We start from the raw sequence: 16414 nt of genomic DNA, 5'->3' as shown, positions 1-16414 counted from the left end.
TTGGTATAGAAATTTATATTACTCCTAGGATGTTTGGCATTGCAAATGGGCTATGGGGGCTATATCATAACGTGGACCGGTTTCGATATAGCCCCCATTGAACGGTACCACCCGATTTTTTGGTATTTTGAAGGTTTTTAGCTTGATTATCACAACGAAATGGCAGACTCTTCGTTGGGGGTATCTTTTCCGCAGAATTTTGTCGTTATTGGCCCACGTCTTCGGTACTTCCGGATTTGCGGTATTTTGAAGGTACTGGACTCAATATTCCACCGAAATGGCTGAAATTTGGTATTTAGTCTTCATATGTGGTACAAAACTTTCCATATGAAATTTGTCGCTGTAGGTCCACTCCTTCGTATAGCCCCCATATAATGTGTTTCAGACAATTTGGAGTTGATTTAGCCATGTCCGTCCGTCTGTCTGTCTGGCTGGCTGGAGCGGACGATAACTCTCGAATGGATCAACCGATTCGGCTTTCGCAATATTTGCTCCAAACTTAGTTTAAGCTCGAAGATGGGTTATATCGGTCCACTCCTTCAAGTACCTCCCCCACAGAAGTTCGAAAATGTTCGGAAAATTTGTGCGCAAGATAACTCTTGAAGGGACTAAAAGATTTGGTCCATACTTTGAACATCGTGAAATTTCTACCAAACTTGGATGAGGTTCCAATATGGACTCAATCGGTGTACGCCTTCGGGTACCTCCCACACAAAATTTCGGAAAAGTTCAGTTTAGGACCTGCTAACGAATCGCTTTGATTTTTGTTGTAACAACATTTATTCACGGCCCCCATACCGCTGTACAAGTTTCATAAGGGGCAAAACCGTACATCCTGAGAAAATAGCCTGAAAGTTTCAAAAAACCCCTATGACACCGTGTGTAGTGGTTGGAGCGCAAGATAACTCTCGAACGGATCTGCCGATTCGGTCCAAAATATCGCATTCACAATAGTTTGTGCAGGCTAAGTTTAAGTTAGAAGATAAGCCATATGGGTCCACTCCTTCAGGAACCTCCCCCACAAAAGTTCAAAAATGTTCCGAAAAATTGTGCGCACGATAACTCTTGATGGGAGTGACCGATTTGTTCCATACTTAACACATCCTAATATATCTACCAGACATAGATCAGATTCGAATATAGACTATATTTGTCCACTGCTTCGGGTACCTCCTCCTCTGATAAAATTGACTGAATTAACCCTTGAAATCGAAGTAACTAGCCATATCCTAACTAAATTTGTTATGATCATTCATGATACACACATGTATGTCAGTTCCAAGGGTTAATTCAGTCAATTTTATCAGAGCAGGAGTAGCTGTCATCATTATAGTATTTAGGACCATGCCAAAACCATGGATGTTAGGACTCGTATGTCAGATATAAATACGTCATTTTTCAAAGTCCAATCTGAGTTATCAATATTTTCCCTATATATATGTATATTCACCATAGATATTTCAAAAACAGTTTGGATCGAGCACACATAATCTTCTGAAAGAATTTATTACCAAAAAACGGTGCCGTGACATAACTCCCAACGAACAATTTTGGGAGTTATGTCCGCCTTGGTTTGCAGACATAACTCCCAAATTTTTTGGGAGCTATGTCCGACCCCCCTTAGCGGACATAAGTCCCAATGGGAGTTATGTCCGTTTTTAAAATTTAAGTGATTTTTATTTAAATACAATTTTTATTTCAAATGTATAAAAAAATAAAAATTAACTTTAAGTTCATATGCATTTTTCATTTCCTTAAAAAAATTTATAATTGATTTAAAATTTTTAAGAAAATTAAGTACGAAATAAGTAGTTTTCATCTCAAATCGATCTATATTCAAAATTTGCCTTCAAACCTATTTTAAACGAAAAATGCTGCTAAGGGAAAATTCACAAATACTTTCTGAAAAAAATCGCGCGATTTTTTACAACAAATTTTTCTCAATTTAAGAAGATAAAAAGTTTTTGTAAAAATATTCAAATAATTTCTGAAAAAGGAAAAGCACAGCAGGCGAAAATATTATTGAAAAAATCGCGCGATTTTTTACAAAAATATTTTCACGATTTAAGAAAATAAAAAGTTTTTGTAAAAATAGTCAAATACTTTCTGAAAAAAGGAAAGCGCCGCAGGCGAAAATATTTTTGAAAAAATCGCGCGATTTTTTACAAAAATATTTTCACAATTTAAGAAGATATAGAGTTTTTGTAAAAATATTCAAATACTTTCTGAAAAAGGAAATGAGCCGCAGGCGAAAATATTTTTGAAAAAAATCGCGCGATTTTTTTTACAAAAATATTTTCACAATTTAAGAAGATAAAAAGTTTTTGTAAAAATATTCGCGTTTTTTAAAAAAAAAAAATTTAAACTTTTTAAGAAAATAAAAAGTTTTTGTAAAATTGTTCAAAAATATTTTCACAATTTGAGGAGATAAAAAGTCTAAAATATTTTTCAAAACAAAAATAGCGCGATTTTTTACAAACATATGTTCACAATTTAAGAAGATAAAAAGTGTTTGTACAAATTTTCAAATAATTTCTGAAAACCGAAAATATTTTTGAAAAAATAGCGCGATATTCTTAACAAATATTTTTACGATTTAAAACTTCTCCTAACTGCTACTTACATAGTTTCGGGCATAATTTCGTTTTTAAATAATTTTATAAAATCAGGAGGATTTTGTCGATACTTCGGTATTGCTTGGCACTTAGGCCTTCTCAAATGTATGATTCCGCTTACATTCTAACTTCTACTCTAAAATTTAAAAGAACGTATAACTATAAATTTCGCAATTAAGCAAAGAAATAATTTATAAATTAAGAAAAAAATCGTTGGGAGTTATGTCCGCGATTTTTTTGGGTGTTATGTCCGCTTTGCTTCACGGACATAACTCCCAATGAATTTTGGGAGTTATTTCCGTGGGAGTTATGTCCGGGCACCTCAAAAAACATCAATAAAATATATTTTGTGACCGCAGATAACGAAAATGTGAATAAAAACGGTAGAATATGGTCCTTAATCATATATAAAAAAGCGAAAACTTCTGGAAATGTTAAATAATATAGCTACAAATTTCTTTTGTTTAGAACATTTCTTCTTTTGTCACAACCCCCAAAAAGTGAAGTATTTTAGGAGATTTAGAGTTTTGGTGTATTCGGGGACCTATAGTAAAATTTTATGACAAATAATTTTGTAGAATATTTTGATTTGATACGATAACATTTAAAATGAGTTTTTTAACGTTTTTGCAAAAAAGGGCCAAATAGACCCCTTTACTTCATAAAAATATACCCCGCATTGTTGTCAGTAATATTGCCAAAGACGCTTTATACCTAAAATGCAAGGATTCCAAAGAATCTGATGTCGAATATTTCAAAACCTGTAGAAATGGGCGGAAATTGCCACGCCTATTTAGGTTACTTCCCGACGTAGACTTTCAAAACGCCGATACACGTGTCTTCTTTTTTCGGTCTTCTTTCATAATATGTGCGGAGTTTCTTGTAATTTAAAAAACATAGATTTTGTTGTACATTGTTATTAAACAGGTACTCAGACTATTGATATATCTAATAGATTTCCAAATGAATTATTTCCTCTCCTTAAAAAATGAATTTAATTCAATACATACAATGTGTTCTTTCTTTGGATTAAATTTATCTCTATCCCGGATTTCTTTTAAATATTTACAATGCAATATTTCAACAGGCATTAAAATTCAAAACACGTTTGGCAAAGAATTTATTTTCCTTTTGTTCGATTCAGGCTTTTCTATTCTATACGTCTTTTTTCTTCGTTTTTTGTTGGAGTTTTCAATTTTCGTAAAACATTTGAAGGCTGTTTAGAAAACAAAAATGAAGACAAATCAACAAAACTGGAAAAGGAAAATTATTGCAGTCACAATCTGTGTAAGGATGTTACGAAATTCGTACATATACCTACATAAATATGACTGTATATACATAGTTGTTTATCTGCAGTACTAGGCTGATATTGATGATTTCTTGTTTTTCTTGTCGTTTACGAAAATTCCTGTTCCTGTAAATTATTTTGCTGAGTAACAAACTTTAGCTTAACTCGTTCGACACAAGGAAAAAATTGCATATCTTTGCAAAAATATCCTGTGCGAGACATTTCATGAAAAGTTTGTCACTACAATTTGGTTGATGTCCAAGTAAATATTTTCTTAATGTGAATGTGAGGCAGAATGATAAAAAATGCAAAAAAAAACTAGTACAAAAACTGCAACAACAGGGACGAATTTTGTGTGCCCTACGGGAGGAACCGAAATTCAATTACATACATATGTGTGCATTTTATATACAAACAAGATTTAATGCAAACAAGTAAAAAAGAATCAGTCAGCTTTTCTGACTGAACGAACTACCCTCAGCCTATGGCTGTACATAAAAATATAACAGAATTAAAAAGTGAATAGCATTTTCGTTTTTGAAGTTTCTAGTGTAAATTTCCAGGTGTTTCGGGATTTAAATATTCCACTGACATACCCAATCAATCAACTGGATCTATTTTTGGAAATCATTCCTTCCGGTAGTTATTATACCAACCAGTTACTATAGGATTTTTTGCGCTTTTTGGTCATTTTGTCAAGAAGGGTGAACTTGCACACGTAAAACATTCTATAGTTGTAAATGAAAACTTCAACACAATCCTCGAACAGCCCTTAATTAAACCTTCTTACTTACTTACTTAGCTGGCCCATTACAGAACATTTGTTCCAGAGACCGAACTAAGAAAAGATCTCCAATTCTCTCTGCTTCGTGCTTCGCTTTTTTGAATACCGCGTCTTGTCATCTCTACATTTACTTGTTTGCGCTATCTATTCTTTGGCCTGCCAATTCTGCGTGCACCGCCTTGTGGCTCGAATATATACACTTTTTTAGCGGGTTCATCTTCGCTCATTCTTATGATATGGCCTAGCCAACGCAATGGTTGCATCTCGATACGTTTAACTATATTGATGTCGTTGTATAGCAGATACAGCTCGTGGTTCGTACGACGTCGATATTCACCGTCAACGCAGATCGGTCTGTAGATCTTTCGAAGAATTTTTCTCTCAAACACGCCAAGCATCTGCTTGCGCAAGTACCCAGGCTTCGGAACCATACGTCAGCACGGGTAGTATCAGTGTTTTGTAGAGCGTTATTTTTGTTTGACGAGTTGTGGCTTTGTTTTTGTAGTGTTTACTTAAACCAAAGTAGCATCTGTTAGCCAATACAATTCTTCTTTTTATTTCACAACTGATGTCGTTTGTTGTGTTTACGGCGGTGCCGAGGTGCCGATCGTTTACTACCTCAAAATTATAGGAACCAACTTCAAAAGTTGCTCCGATCTCAATGGACGCATTGCGCGTCGACACCATCAACTTGGTCTTCTCGCCGTTTACCGCCAGACCCACTTTAGCAGATTCTCCTTCGACCTTCATAAAGGTATCGTTTACTTCTTTTACTGATCGTCCCATGATGTCTATATCATCTGCATAAGCAAGTAACATGCGGCTATTGGTGTAGATTGTGCCACTTCTTTTGACGTTTGCCTCTCGTATAACCATTTCTAGCAGGATATTGAAAAGATCACACGAAAGGCTGTCTCCTTGCCTGAAACCTCTTTTGGTTCAAAACTCTTCGGAGAGGTTCTTTCCTATTTTAACTGAAGATCTTGTGTCAGTTAGAGTCATTTTACAAAGCCGAATGAGCTTTGCGGGGATACCAAATTCAGACATTGCTTGGAATACCTTTGAACGTAGCGGGCTGTCGAAGGCTGCTTTATAATCGACAAAAAGGTGGTAGGAGTCGATCTGCATCTCTTCGGTCTTCTCCAGGTTTTGCTGCAGTGTAAATATCTGGTCAATGGTGGACTTGCCAGGTCTAAAGCCGCATTGGTATGGTGCAATTATTTCGTTGACCATGGGCTTTAGTCGTTCGCATAATATCCCTGACACTACCTTGAAGGCGATAGGGAGAAGACTTATGCCCCTATAGTTGGAGCATAAAGTCTTATCTCCTTTCTTATGGACGGGACACAGGATGCTCAGGTTCCAATCGTCGGGTACGCGTTCTTCCTGCCAGATGGAGCAAACTAGCTGATGCATACACCTTATCAGCGTGTAGCCTCCGGTTTTAAACAGCTCGGCTGGTAGGCCATCAGCTCCTGCTGCCTTATTATTCTTCAGCCGGTTTATTGCTGTCTTTACCTCATCTTGGTCGGGTGGTATACATTCAATACCATCTTCTGGAATTGGATCTGTGATATCTTCGTCGACTTCGCTATTATTGGATACCAACAGTTTGGAAAAATGCTCTTTCCATATCCTTAGTATACTATCTGTATCAGTTACCAGATTGCCATGCTGTTCTCTACAGGAGGATGTGCCAGTTCCAAAGCCATCAGTTTGATGTTTCACTCTTTGGTAGAATTTTCGGACTTCATTCTGTCTCCTGTACATCTCGATTTGTTCACACTACCGCTTTTCCATCTTTCTCTTTTTCCTGCGGAAAAGACGTTTCTATTCTCTCCATTTCTCCCGATACCTCTCTCGTGCGGTACGCGTTGCTACTGATTGTAAAGTAGCCCTATATGTCCCATTTTTCTCTTCGGTAGCAGCACGACACTCCAGGTCATACCATGGATTCCTTGGTGGAGGTCTGTGGTATCCAAGTAGATTTTGCGGCTGTTTGCATGGAGTGAGCAATATTTTGCCATTGTGCTTATATGTTATCGGGACGAGGAGTGCTTTGATTAAGCAGTTGGGCCAGTTGAGTGGAATATGTTGTGGCTATCTGTTGTGATTGCAGCTTACCGATGTCCAACTTCCGTGTTCTGTCTGCTCGCACTTCGTTTACTACGTTTATTCTGGTACGTACCTTTGCAACAAGGTAGTGGTCCGAGTTTATGTTTGCACCTCGGAACGATCGTACATCCAACACGCTTGATGCATGTCTTCCATCTATCACAACGTGATCAATTTGATTTCTTGTTCTTTGATCTGGCGACAGCCAGGTGCCCTTATGAATATCGAGATGCTTAAATCTGGTACTGCTAACTACCATGTTTCTTGCAGCTGCAAAGTCTATCAGCCTCATACCATTGTCAGATGTTTCAGTGTGGTGACTGAATTTCCCGACTGTTGGGCCAAAGATATTCTCTTTTCCAATTTTGGCATTAAAATCGCCTAGTATAATTTTAATGTCATGGGCAGGGCAACGGTCATAAGTTTCTTCTAAGCGCTCGTAAAATATATCTTTGGTCTGTTTGTCCTTGTCTTCGGTGGGAGCATGAGCGCAAATAAAGCTGATGTTGAAGAATTTTGCTTTTAATCGAATTGCAGCGAGTCTTTCATTCACTGGGGTGAAGCTGGAGACCAGATGTTTTAAACTCCCACCAACTACAAATCCACAACCAAACTCATGCTTTGTGTCATGGCAGCTATAATACTGTGCGTCACCTTCGTATTTCCTGTATGGCAGTAATGTCGGCCTTGTACTTTTCAAGTACATCTGCCAATGCGTAAACTGCACCTTAACGGGTGTTAAAGGTAGTTCCCCAGGTGACACCACTTGGAGGTCAGTGTCCACTTGAGATTAGAAGGGACCAAGAAAAATCCTGGCCTTTGTCATGTTAAAGGCGGTCAGGACCGTTCCTTGGTATCTTCCATCCCCTACGTCACACAGTGTTGCCGTTTCCATACAAATGTGGACAAAAATAGAAGGCGTTGACCTAGGTTGATGAATTTTTGCACAAGTACTTATGAGGGCACAGGAATGAAAAATATCAACTTTGGTCCATATCGGTTCAGATTTGGATATAGCCCCCATATATATCTTTCCCCGATTTTGCTATAACTCGGTCAATTTTAATCGAATAGCCTTCAAATTTAACATGTGATATTATCTTAGGCTCCTGAGTAGTTTCACCTATTTTCGTAAAAATCGGCTCAGGTTTGGATATAGCTCCTATATATATCTTTCCCCGATTTTGCTATAAATCGCTCAATTTTTGATGAATAGTCTTCAAATTAAACATGGGACGTTTCCCCAGGCCCCTGTCCAGTTTTACCGATTTTGATTTGATTTCTCAAAAATCGGTACAGATTTGGATATAGCCTCTATATATATCTTTTACAAGATTTTGCTATAAATCGGTCAATTTTTGAAAAATAACCTTCAAATTTAACATGGGATGTTTTCTTAGGCCTGTGTTGTCATATGTACTTGTGCAAACATTCATCAACCCAGATCAACGCTAAAACTGAACAGGGGCCTGAGGAATCCCATGTTAAATTTGAAGGCTATTCATCAAAAATTGAGCGAATTTTAGCAAAATCGGGGAAAAATATATATAGAGGATATATCCAAATCTGAATCGATTTTTGCTAAAATCGGTGAAACTACTCAGGAGCCTAAGAAAATATCACATACTAAATTTGAATGCTATTCGATTAAAATTGACCGAGTTATAGCAAAATCAGTGAAAGATATATATAGGGGCTATATCTAAATCTGAACCGATTGTTGTAAAAATCGGTGTAGCTACTCAGGGGCCTAAGAAAATAACACATACTAAATTTGAAGGCTATTCGATCAAAATTGAACGAGTTGTAGAAAAATCGGGAAAAGATATATATGGGGGTTATATAAAATCTGAACCGATATATCTCAGAAGGTTGCAGGGATGGGCAGAATGTTTTTACACATTTTGATTTGGAAGAGATGTCCAATTAACGGAAAACAGGAGCCAAGGTGACAATAGGTGGCAATTAAAAGATCTGCTCTACTAAATATTAAGAATTTTGAATTTGTTTATCAAATTTAAATTTTGATTTCTTGATAACTGTTCATTGTTCATGTGCAGTTAATGTCAACTTCTTGTACTAAAACGTTTTATTTATAGCCCACTCATCAAACCCCCTTCCAAAACTTTTAGTATTATCATAAAAATTTTTTTTTAGATTACCTGGAAAATCTTTTTCATATTTAAAGAGCTGTAACTTCATTTTGGATGCACATATCGGCAAAATTCTTTCAGATTCCTTGTACCGGATGTGTTTACTGTAAGAAAAAAACATAAACATATGTAAAAGTTAACATCACAGTTTTTGATTTTTGTCCACGCGGCAACACTGTGCGTCACCCAATTAAACCTTCACACAAGTAAAAATTTGGAAGTTTTGTGAGCAGGTACCGAAGGTGTTGTCCGGTATGGACCTTCTTGGAACTTTGCAATTTTGTGGAGGTATCCGAAGGAATTGGCCAACACAGTCCATAATCGAACCTGATCTATGATGCCCAGTTTGGACCAAATCGTTTACTCTCATCGAGAGTTATAATGCGCACCATTTACAGATGGTGCAAACCTGTTGATGAAGATAACCCTGTCGCTTTACTTACTTACGTGCACTACTGAACATTTCTCCTATAAACCGAACTAATAATAGATTTCCACTCGTCTGTATTTGTTGGTTTACTTTTCCAACTTTTTAGCAAGTTCATCGTCGCTCATTCTTATAACATGATCTAGCCAATGCAATTATTGTAACTAGATACGTTTAACAAAGTCGATGTCGTTGTATAGTTGGTACAGCTCGTGCTACGTACGACGCACAGTGTTGCCGCAGTGGACAAAAATCGAAAAATGTGATGTAAACTTTTATATATGTTTACGTTTCTTTCTTACACTAAACACGACGAACCTGAAAGAATTTTGTCGATATGTGCATCCATAATCAAGTTATGCAACACTGTGCGACGTCATTACTCACGTCGATAATAAACGCAGATTGACTTATAAGGTCTCTTTGCAATTCCTCCGCCGTTCTCCTTTATAATTTGGCTTCATAAAACAAACAAAGCAAAGATTGATTGATCTGTCGAAGATTTGTTCTTATCTGTTTGTGCATCTACACAAGCTTCGGAACAATACATTGGCACTGGCAGTATCAATGTCTTGTATGTTTGTTTGACGAGATTTGCCTTTGTTTATGAACTCTTTACAGTCTATTGTAACATATGCTGACCAATAGTATTCTTCTTATTATTTCAGAACTGATGATGATTGTTGTATTTATGGTGGTGCCGAGGTAAACGAAGCTTCAAACTGCCTCAAAATGGTAAGTAGGTATTTCCATAGTTTGACCTAGTTGTGTGGACCCTGTTCACTGTCAGACTCTCCTTTTATCAGTATTCAGGATGAGCAGCCACTAAATACAGTGAACATTCAGAGACCTTTGGTTCATTGCATTCACCATTGATAGATTTGAAGCTGATGATCCGAAGGTGCCATGGTTATTGCTCGCTGAATTGAAGATGAAGATAAATAAATTTCCGGTATACTGTTATATTATTACTCGATTGTTTATACTGGAATAGAAAGAGAGTAAGAATGAAAGGGAGTAGGTAGGAATTTTTGTCAAGGTAATAAGGGTAATGGGATCTATAAAGGTGAAAGTATCTACCTCATATCTAACCAGTGTTCGGTATCTTCTTGAGTGCAGCAAGGGACAACTGCTAAGTAGATGTTTGACCGTCTCTATAACATCTGCATTCCCACATAATCTTCACTAGTCGGCGTAATGTAATTTTTGGATTGAGAGAAGGAAAATTGTTCTACGTTGAGTGATCGTAGACCAGATAGCTTTGGATATCCTACATCCAGTTTCTCCATAAGCCAACTGCAGTAAATCTCACAAAGTTTATCGATGTAGTATTCATCAATTTGTAAATCGATTGACAACCCACAAATTAGTTCATCTGCTAAATCGTTTCCCATTATGTTACTATGTCCTAAAATCTTTGTGCAATAAATGATAGTTCGCATGTCCATGATTTGAGAGCCTTTACGGCCGTAAGAATATTTTCAAGTCATCTCAGCACGTCTGGTGCTTTCTGAAAAGTAAAAATTTCGGCTTGATAGACATTACAGCTATCAATAAGCTTAAAAGAGTGTCGATTAGTGGATTTTCGCTGTAGACACCAGCGCCATCCTCCACCTTTGATCCATTTGTGAATATTCTCTGACCGTCTAGAGGAGAGTTTCATTAATCCCAAATGTCCCTGCTCGGAAGAATTATTTAGGATGAGTCAGGCCTGAAAAAGGTGGGCTTGTCGCCAGATCCAAACTGTCTAAAAATACCTTTAAGACTTTTGCACGTCCAAACTTTGAAACAAACCACGTTCCTTACTCTCAGAGTCTTTTTACTTGCATTGCAGCATGAAACTGAGCGAGGATATCCACAAGTTGGAAGTCCAGATTCAAGTTCAAAGCAGCGAATAGGACTGTTGGAGCCAGGGACGTACGCAGGGGGGGGGCACGGGGGGCCCGGGCCCCCCCCGAAATGGTTTGGTCGAACAAAATTTATTAAGCTACTCTAACAAATTATTAAATTTTTTCTTTGTCATAAACATTTTTATGTTAGGAGATTTCAAATGAAAACTTATATATCTATCTTATATATATGAAGTTTCTGTACAGAAAATGTACATCAAGTCAAGTTATGTAAGATTTTTTTTCCAAATTTTTTGTTTGTATACTCCTTTTGGGAGAAACTTCCAATGAAATCTGAATTACGTCTTCATGCCACATCATTCCACTATTAAATACGAATTCCGTAATGAATATACCCCCTATTTGTTATGTCTTATTCAAGCTATATTGAGGTCTCAAGGCTTTACACTCATCCTGAATCCAAAATAATTCAGTATTGTGGGAATGGAAGTGCATGAAAAATGTCTATTGGACAAAATGTATGAAGCGTTCTTCGTGGACTATATATTGAAAGCCAATTAGAAATTTGTTTCGCTGCCTTCACCAGCATTTTTTTACTTGTTGCTAAACTAGAGGAGAAAATTATGAAGAAAAATTAATTTGTGTTCGTCAAAAACTGCTAAAATCTGCTATATGTAGCATACTCACTTGCATTTTTTCCCTATAATTGCACATATCGCTCATTTATATTTCAAAAAATAAAGTTTCGAGAAAAACGCGTTTTAAGTGGCGGAATGAAATTTGACTTCCCAACTTAAAAAGGTTAATACACAAAAAATAAAATAACTATTGGGATCATCTTTTGTACAGATCTTGCCAGATATTCGTGCTAAATTTCTGTGCAAGATCAAGCATGATTCGAATTGTTTTAGTGCTTTACTCGTATAACCTCAAAAACCTTTTTGTTGATTTATGCCAAACTCCTAGAAAACAAGCTGTAACTCGTTGATTTTTAGAGATGTCAACATGAAAATTTTACACAAGATAAAATAGAAAAATAGAAATTGCTAACTCAAAAAACCCGTTTTTTGAGTTATGCCACTCTTTGAGTAAATGAGCGATATGTTTGGACGGACAGCCCGTCCGTCTGTATCTCAGTTGTCTGGCAGGCTGGAGCGCATGATAAATTTCGAACGGATCAACCGATTTGATCAAAGTTTTGGATCTCGTAAAGAAAAAAATTTCGCTAAAATGGTAGTAATCGATTCGATCTGAACTTTGCACATCGCAGTATTTCTTCCAGAAATATATCGAACCCAAAATTGATTATATCGGTCCAGTTCTTCAAATAAAATTTTTTTCCAAATGTACAACAAGTTCGTCCCTCTCAAAATTCAACATAAGTGCAGCTTAAGACTGATCCTTTGGACTTTTTTGACATTTGCAGTCTTGTTTACTGCGATATCAAATGTTGAGGGGGAAAGTCCAAAGTTCAAAGCTCTAAATACTAAGGGGACCAACTAAAATGGCTTGTGGGCGCAGTAACTATTCATAGATGAGAAAAAAAAACAAAACAAAAAAAATCGCCGGAGGAGTTTTCAAATAAATCGCGATCAAATTTCAAATTTTTTTGGTTATTTTAGGTTTCACGATTTTGCGTGGGAACGACAAGTCCTATCGAAATGGGACTAAAGAAAATGTTAAAGAGGATTTTCACTGCTACCACATTTCCTTAGTTGCCTTTCGATAGGACTTGCCGCTTCCAGCAAAATCCTGAAAATCTAAAATGAACCTAAAAATGTGAATTTTGACCGCGATTTATTTAAAAATCCCTACATCTATTTTCCCAGGTGTAAGCCGTTTTCAACTAAAGTTAGTTACGGACACCATACATGACATTGTTTTATAAGGAGGCGATACAGTCAGTGAATTGTCCCAATTTGAACTTCTATATCTCAAAAATGGTAAAACTTAGGAAAAAGTAGTAAAGGCCAATCTTGTAGAGAATTTTTACAGCTACAACATTTTTTAGTCCCATTACGATAGGACTTGCAATTTCCAAGCAAAATCGTGAAAGACACCTAAAGATGTGAACTTTGACCGCGATTTATTTAAAAATCCATCCAGCGATTTTTTTCTTGTTTTTGGATTTTTCTCATCTATGAACATTGTAGTTTCAGAAACTGCAAAAACTTCCCAAGTGTAAGCACCTGTCAATTAAAGTTAGTTAAGGCGTTCTTTAAAATTACCAAAAGTAAAGAATGCAGCCGGAACAACAATCATGAAAATTTTCGACTTTGATCGACCATGCTGTGGCTTAGTCCAAACATGAGTTTTGTAGTCTCAAACAGTACTCTGAGAAGGATTTGGAGTCTATGAATCGTAGTCTGTATCGTCCGTTTTTAAATTTCTAAAGTTTTTAATTAATCAAATTTGGCGTTTTTATGGCATTAAAGAATGGTTTATACTTAGGTTATCGACACAATAGCTAGATATAGAAGTCCAATCTGTGCTCGCAGATTCGTGTTATTCTTCTTTTTAAAGGTAATTTATTTATAGAAGTCGTATGGGTATTTCGATATGTAATTAAAAAAATGAGGCGTTATGTTCGGGTCGAACTATACCCCTACACCCTATAACTCCTGTATAACTCAATTCGTCCTACTCGCGAATATAGTTAAGTAGGGATTGGATTAAAACGTGGATATATTTTAACCACTTTCTGCATGTAGGCTCTTTCACGAAAAGGAATCCCAAAATCTGTATTACAGCTGATATTCTAAAAGTTAGATTAAGAGCTTTGAAATACTGAAAATCTTGCGATAGCAAAAATAATGGCAATTCTCTGTACTTTTAAAATTCCGGGATATACCATAACGTTGACCTATATTTTTTAATCATATAGGTCCAAAATACTGAAAACGGGGCGCAACTTTTATATGACGACTATACCAAACGTGGTTTCAATTTCAATTCTAAATATCTTATATTTAACATATATTTAATACTCTGTAAAAAGTTAAAATTGTATCCTAAATATTGTGATCTTTCTCTACTGAATTTTTATACTTTGTGTCAATATTTCATATAAAATCAACAGCAAAACCTTAAAAAAAGCTTTATGTAACCCTACACACCATTTTCAATTTTCATGATTTTTGGTCAAGTTGGGCCCCCCCCCGAAATGAAATCCTGCGTACGTCCCTGGTTGGAGCCTGGTATGTATACATCAGTGTCTCGTGGGCCTATTTCATGATATGCCACTTGGTATATATCAAGTCAATGGTAGATTTGCCAGGTCTAAAACCGCACTGATAAGTCCAAATTATTTTATTGATCATAGACTAAAGTCGTTCACACACCATACTGGACACTATCTTATAGGCAATAGCAAACAGATATACGCTTCTATAATAAGAGATCACAGTCCTCTATCTGCCAGATAGAGCTAACTAGCTGCCGTTTGAAGTTTTGAACAGGTCAGCTGGTAAACGATCGGCTCCTGCGGCCTTATCATGCTTCAGCCGGGTCGGGCGGACACCAATAGTTTTGAAAAATGATCTTTCCATATCTGTAGAACATTGCCTTTATCTATTACCAGATTACTTTGCTCGTAGAGATAAGAAAAGTCTTTCCGCAGGAATCGGAAGTGTGCAAACATCGAAATGGACAGGAGATAGAATGAAGTCCGGAAATGCTACCAAATAGTGAAACAGCAAACTCATTTTTTGGTAGAATTTTCGAACTTTATATTAGCTACTGTCCACTTCGACATTTTCACTCTTCCGATTTTCTTTTTCTCTATTTTTCCTGAGGAAAACCCGTTTTTAATTTTCTTCCAATAGTAGACCTATATTCTTCTCTGGCCATACCATGGTTTCTTTGGTGGAGGCCTCTGGAACCCAAATATGAATCTTGTGGCAGTTTGCCTGGAGTGGGCAACACTTTTCCACGGTGCTGATATGTTACCGGAATGAGGTGAACCTTCTTAAGACAGTTGGGCAAGTTGAGTGGAATATGCTGTGGCTTTCCGATGTCCAGCCTCCATGTTATTACTGTTCGTGATTTATCCGCAACGTTTAATCGAGTACGTATCTTTGCTGTGCCAAACGAAAGCATGCGAGTCGGATGATCTATCACAACGTAATCATTTTGGTATTTTGATGACATCGACGTGCCCTAAGGAATGTGGAATTGCTTAAGTCTGGTGCTGCTTACTACTGTGGTTTTGTCCTTTGTCAGATGTTCCACTGCGGAGACAAAATTTCCCGACTGTTGGGCCAAAGATATTCGCCTGTCCAATTTTGACATTACAATCGTTTAGAGTAGATTTTTTATGTCACGGACAGGATGCAGGTCATATGTTTTTCTAAGCGCTAGTTGGGCGTCCTTTGCCTATGTTGGCCGTAAGTTGGGCTGATGTTGAAGAATTAAGCTTTTATTCGAATTGTAGAAAGGCTTTCATCTACAGCGGTAAAATTGGCAATTTTATCTTTCTACCTCTGACTAGCCTCCGTGATAGTGGTAAACACGTCCGCCTTGCACTCAGAATGTCTGTGACCACAACATCAATATTTTCGGCTGTGGCAAATCCCCTCAGTGTAATGTTGGCTTACATATCCTGAGTATTTCAGTCATGAAAAACTTCTCTAAAAGTTGTGTCATAATACACGCCGTTCGGACTCGTCGATAAAAAGTAAGTCTCAAATCATTGAGCCAACATGAATCAGCACTGTTATGAGAAACATCTCCGTTGTCCCATCGGGAAAGTTGTGGAAATATAATACATATATTATTACATATTATGTAAGTATGTCCCTTCGGCTATAATGCAGTGCATCGCCGATAGACATTGTTGTGTCACAATCCATCGTATATCCTGTATGGCAGGACTATCGGTCTTTGCAAGTTCATCTGCCAGTGCGTAGACTTATTGATAAACGCGCAGCACGTTATTTCCCCAGTTCCCCAGAAGACACCATGAGTATGTAAGTGTACATTTGAGATAAAAGAGGGATTAATATATGTTGGCACTGGGCTTTGCCATGTTAAAGCCGAGCTGAACTGTTCATTGAATAGATAGCTGGTACCTCATTGACTCCAGCTGCCGTTTTATACCCTCCACCATAATATGGAGGGTATAATTAAATTTGTCATTCCGGTTGTAACACATCGAAATATTCATGGGAGACCCTATAAA

At 37.0% G+C, this 16414-nt stretch overlaps 1 long non-coding RNA gene across 1 annotated transcript in view; it reads left to right on the top strand.

The window, feature by feature from the left end:
• The window catches only part of LOC141401254 (uncharacterized), a 307733-nt gene that overhangs the window by 131863 nt on the left and 159456 nt on the right, over positions 1 to 16414 (top strand). Inside the window, exon 4 of the long non-coding RNA XR_012412303.1 lies at positions 10054 to 10120. This is a non-coding gene — a long non-coding RNA (uncharacterized lncRNA). The remainder of the gene's footprint in view (positions 1 to 10053; positions 10121 to 16414) is intronic.

Source organism: Musca autumnalis, unplaced genomic scaffold, assembly GCF_047663935.1.
Source record: "Musca autumnalis isolate F117 unplaced genomic scaffold, ASM4766393v1 scaffold_4, whole genome shotgun sequence".
In the NCBI taxonomy this organism is placed as follows: Eukaryota; Metazoa; Arthropoda; class Insecta; order Diptera; family Muscidae; genus Musca; species Musca autumnalis.
Note: the sequence above shows the minus strand (reverse complement) of the source record. Positions and strands in the feature narration are given on the sequence as shown.